Genomic DNA, 6,013 nt, shown 5'->3' with positions numbered 1-6,013 from the left:
TCTGGTCAGTGGGTGCGCTCGCCCCCACCCGCCCCGAGATGCCGAGCCCAAAAGGATTTCCATAGGGCGGGGAGAACCAAGCCCTGCCCGACCCCCGGCATGGAAGCGAGCGCAGCCATAATCACCAGGACCAGCACACACCTCGCACAGCATGAAACCAAAACACAAATAGTCAAATGCAAAACATACAATAATCCCATCCCCACCTCAAACATTTATACTGCACATTTGTGTATAAAATTATTCCACCCTTCAGACAGCCACAGATCAACCCATCTTTCCCAGTAAATCACCGTTCTACCATTTCCTCTTGTAATGCATCCCTCCATTCTACCATGGTGCCTCACTAGGAACCTCCCCATCATTCTACCATGGTGTCTCACTAGGAACCTCCCTATCATTCTACCATGGTGTCTCACTAGGAACCTCCCTATCATTCTACCATGGTGTCTCACTAGGAACCTCCCTATCATTCTACCATGGTGTCTCACTAGGAACTCCCTATCATTCTACCATGGTGTCTCACTAGGAACCTCCCTATCATTCTACCATGGTGTCTCACTAGGAACCTCCCTATCATTCTACCATGGTGTCTCACTAGGAACCTCCCCATCATTCTACCATGGTGTCTCACTAGGAACCTCCCTATCATTCTACCATGGTGTCTCACTAGGAACCTCCCTATCATTCTACCATGGTGTCTCACTAGGAACCTCCCTATCATTCTACCATGGTGTCTCACTAGGAACCTCCCTATCATTCTACCATGGTGTCTCACTAGGAACCTCCCTATCATTCTACCATGGTGTCTCACTAGGAACTCCCTATCATTCTACCATGGTGCCTCACTAGGAACCTCCCTATCATTCTACCATGGTGTCTCACTAGGAACCTCCCTATCATTCTACCATGGTGCCTCTCTAGGAACCTCCCTATCATTCTACCATGGTGTCTCACTAGGAACCTCCCTATCATTCTACCATGGTGTCTCACTAGGACCCTCCCTATGATTCTACCATGGTGTCTCACTAGGAACCTCCCCATCATTCTACCATGGTGTCTCACTAGGAACCTCCCTATCATTCTACCATGGTGTCTCACTAGGAACCTCCCTATCATTCTACCATGGTGTCTCACTAGGAACCTCCCTATCATTCTACCATGGTGTCTCACTAGGAACCTCCCTATCATTCTACCATGGTGTCTCACTAGGAACCTCCCTATCATTCTACCATGGTGCCTCACTATGAACCTCCCTATCATTCTACCATGGTGTCTCACTAGGAACCTCCCTATCATTCTACCATGGTGCCTCACTATGAACCTCCCCATCATTCTCCCATTATGTCTCACAAGGGACTTGAACCTCCCGATCATTCTACCATCACTTATCATAGTTGGGTTTTAATCCAGATAAACTGGAGACATTATCCAGGTCCTCAATAAGACCGTTCAGAGTTGAAGATCATCAGCATACATTGATACCTTTGTTTCTAAACCCTTCATTTCGAACCCTTTAATTTTATCATTGGATAGGATTTTTATAATTAACAATTCAATGGCCATAGCAAACAAGCATGGTGAAAGAAGGCAACCCTGTTTTACACCTCTTAACAATAAAAACCTTTGTTTACACCTCTTAACAATAAAAACCTTTGTTTACACCTCTTAACAATAAAAACCTTTGAGAAATAAACATTATTTATAATGTTACATAAAGGAGTGTTATACATTACTTTGACCAATCTTACAAGAGATTCTCTCAAGTTGAAATAATCCAGGCACTTATAAATAAATTCAAGCCGTACTTTTATCGAAGGCTTTCTCAAAATCTGCTAAATAGATTATGCCTGGTTTCTCTACATTCTGATAGTTTTCAATTATTTCTAATAACTGTCTGTTATCTCCAATACATCCTCAACCCTTCCTTTTTTCACTTCTGGCACCATAGAAAAGGATACCAGAAAGTAGTCAATCCGACTAGCTTGATATTTCCTAATTGCTGAAGACCAAGAGGCCATTAAGGCCTTTGGAATGTGCCATCAGCCACTTCTCTCTCCAATGCACTGGCCCTGGGGACACAGTAAATTGCACTCACAACACTGTTTAATGGCCTGTTACTACACTGCAAAAAACAGCTCAGCAATAAACACACGCACAAACACGCAAACTCACACATACACTCGCTCTCGCACGCACGCACGCACGCACAAAACCCATCCGTACATTCTTTCTATTCCTGTGTCGAGTTGGAATAAGACCTCAGGCAGTAAAATTCCGGCCTTTACCTGAGTGGAGCAGGAAGGGAAAAACACAGCCTTAAGAAACTTACTCTGCCCAAGGGCAGACTTCCAGGGAGTTGTGAAAGGAAAAAACAACCCATCCCTTCTTTGCTCTCTCCCTCTATTTCTCAGCAAGGCAGGAAAACCTTCTCTAGTTAAACAGAGGAGAAAGGACAGAAACAGCATATTCTACCCATAAACCTCTGACATACGGCACTATGCTTCATACATATACACACAGACACACTATACTTCATACATATACACACAGACATACTATGCGACAGTACACCACACACACACACACACACACACACACACACACACACACACACACACACACACACACACACACACACACACCCACACACACACACACACACACACACACACACACACACACACACACACACACACAGGGTGAAGCTGACCTTTGTGTAATCAGCACTTAAGATGGAAAGACTAGCGAGGCACTAATGAATAAATAACATCCAACCTTAACAACACCCTCCATCAATCACACGCCTTACCTCTGACGGTCTGTGTCTGTCTGCTTGTCTGTCTCTCTGCCTGTTTGGCAGATTACAATTCGAGCATCTCTGTAGATGTAAAGGGTTTGAAAGTTTCATCTCTCTGAAATCCCTTTATATGCAGTGAAATGTGCCAGCTTCAGTCAGTGTGTGGTTAAATATGAATGAGTGGGGATGGTGACTGAGCAGAGCCAGGAGAGGAAGAGGGACACCGTTTTTAATAAGACAGATGCCAAATGGACACACACTGACTGTCGAGTGCTGCTGGCTACAACGTGTGTGTGTGTGTGTGTGTGTGTGTGTGTGTGTGTGTGTGTGTGTGTGTGTGTGTGTGTGTGTGTGTGTGTGTGTGTGTGTGTGTGTGTGTGTGTGTGTGTGTGTGTGTGTGTGTGTGGTCAGCATCACCAGTAATAACAACAACATGTGGATTTGTCTTCCATAATGTAAATGCTAGTCTGCGGATGTTAAATCTAGGCCACTTTCCTTCAAACTGCAAAACATGTCAACTATCCTGTAATGAAAATATGGGGCGTGTGTACTAGGGAGGGTGAAGCGAAAAGTGTATTTTCTGTCTCTCAGCCTCTCCTCTCCCTGCTCTGTAGTCTGTTCCAGCCACGAGTATCCCGTCCCGGTTGTCTCATGGACAAGCCGCCACTCTCCAGCCATGCTAATTAACTTATGGATGGCTGGCGGGAGCCCGGGAGTCCCCAAACGCTCCTTTCCACTCCAGTAGCCGTTACCGACCAAGGGTTTCCACTGTCAGATACAATATGTGGAATACGCCAGTGCCGTCCCCCAGCCTTCCCCTTGACTCTCCTCCATGATCTCTATCCTTTCCCCTATGCCTACCCTCTATATGGGATATATAGCTGAATACCAGCTAGACCCCTGACTACATACCCTTGTTGACATTTTCACTCTTTCATACATTCATTGGTTTGTCATATACTAGGATAAATAGCTCGATTTAGTTTTGCATAGCCTATCCCCTAAATGGGTCATGGTATGGGAATCAGCTATCGGTGTCGTTGTTTGTGCTATAAGTATAACTCGTCACTGTATCTCACCCACAACATTACAGTTAAGAATGAACACAAACACCAGGGACAAAACAACTATACCGTTGCAAACTATATTGTGCGGGAATGGCCGTATAAAGCAAAGCGTTTAGGGGCCACGTCCACCACAAACATCTGGCTGCATATTTGCTCCCGACAAAACAATTGGGGTAAAGGAACCGAATGACTAGAACCTACTTCGTAAATTTGTTCAACATCTGTTGTGTTAATGCACTAGGACCTGACAGAGAGGTCACACGCAATAGTTACGTGGTTTGTGAAAAGAGCTGCCGCTGCCTTGAATGAAACACCTGCCCAGCAGAACAAATCCTTGACTAACGGGTTATACCTGACTGTCAAAACAACAGATACAAACACTGGGTGTATAAATAACACATTCAGTTAGACATGTGTTGGCTAGATACAAAAATAAAGAAATGACCACAATTTACAACAGCCTATCTGTAATTATGGAATTATCTGAAAATATTCCTAAACATGTCCTGTTGCAATTAACAACAAAGTCTCACATGATGTAATGGATATGCTGCACATCATTTCCAAATCAAGTCGCCCCAACACATGGGACTGCACTTCACTGCACGATGGAACGGTTCACAACTCGACTATCAGTCACTGATAAGCTATAGCCCAATACTTTGTTAGCTACGGTTAGTTGGGAATGAGATCATTCGCATAGAGACAACTGGTTGTTGATGCCGATATTGTCCGCTACAACCGCCACGAAGAAGTGATTGTATGCTACGGAATATCAAACGTGACAAATGTTGGCTCGCTCTACAGCCGCAGTCAGATACGTGACACCAAGTCTCTGTCATTCCACAGACGATGTGACCAGGAAGGCATATTTACCATTTCGCCGCAGATGTTATATCTCTTTACTTCTGATAAACTTTTATCCACAGCGGTATCGGCACTGGGCATAGTCCCGTAGTTTGGTTGGGTGAATGTGGACTTGACGTTCCCCTACAAAAACAAAGTTGAACTGTCCATCGCGCTCACGCCGTCCGGGTCGGAGAGCTCTCACCCACCACAGTAGTCGGGTGATCAGTGTCTCCCGAGGTAGTCTGCTTCCGAAACACAGGACAGAGTGCGAATAGATCCCTCCCACTACTCCAGAGGGGAGGGGGGGGGGTAAATTAATTCATATATTTAACCTACACAATTATGACTTGCCCATGTAATTAACCCGTTACGACTATGAATTAACCTCACAATCATTTATCTCAAATATATTTTTTAACTGTAGCCAGAGTTGAGTTAGGTGAGAGTGTGTTGCTTATGTTGAAATAAACAGCCATCCAAGATTAGAAATATGAATATATAGTAAGTCGCCTAGAAATGGAGAGAAGGCATCAAATGCCAGTCTTCCCATACACATGTTGCTGCCCATGGGACGACTTAACATTTTACGAATGGCAAGTCGAATGAATAAAGCGCTAGATACGATGAAGTTCATTGTCATTTTCCACCGAATCGAAATGTCCATTTAGCGCGGCCCAGGACAGTGGCCTGCCTCATGACCTCCCTGATAACTGATATCATCAGCGTGCCGCACCTGTCTGTGACTGGCACATCTTTGTTCTAGAATATTGGTTACCGAAATAATATCCTATTGCTGAGCCAACTTGTACATGCAGAAGGTTTTTTACTTAGTTATAAGGAATTATAAGGAATCACTTTACAAGATCCCTGTAACACCTAAAGATTTCGCAATTGTTTTAGATGCCATTCCCTCAGGTGTTTCTTTATTATTCAGGAACGTGTCAAGACCTGACCCTCAGAACCTACCTTCCATTAATCCTGTTGACTCATCAATAGGAAAGATGTGTTCCTCTTTTGGTCCATTCAACAACAGAGCGATACGAACCTTGTTTCAGCAGGATGTTGTATCTATATACCTTATGTCATGCCTTATTGGAACGGTTTTATTGATAATATATGTGGAGGGAAAAGTTTGTATTTTGCCACACACATACCTACTTGTTAACAAAATGAAGGAAGTTTCCTTTAAAATGATTCATAAATATTATCCTGCCAACCACTACATGAAGAAGTTTAAGAGAAACATAAACTCAAATTGTACCGTTTGACCACCCAGAAACGGTGTTGCATCTTTTTT

General features: G+C 43.9%; 1 pseudogene; it reads right to left on the bottom strand.

Annotated features, from left to right (window-relative positions):
- Window positions 1-4,965, bottom strand: part of LOC115198964 (transmembrane and coiled-coil domain protein 3-like) — a 26,351-nt pseudogene extending 21,386 nt beyond the window's left edge.
- Window positions 4,966-6,013: the final 1,048 nt, after the last annotated feature.

Source organism: Salmo trutta, chromosome 8 (genome assembly GCF_901001165.1).
Source record: "Salmo trutta chromosome 8, fSalTru1.1, whole genome shotgun sequence".
In the NCBI taxonomy this organism is placed as follows: domain Eukaryota; kingdom Metazoa; phylum Chordata; class Actinopteri; order Salmoniformes; family Salmonidae; genus Salmo; species Salmo trutta.
The sequence above is the reverse complement of the archived record's forward strand: the minus strand, read 5'-3'. Positions and strand labels throughout refer to the sequence as shown.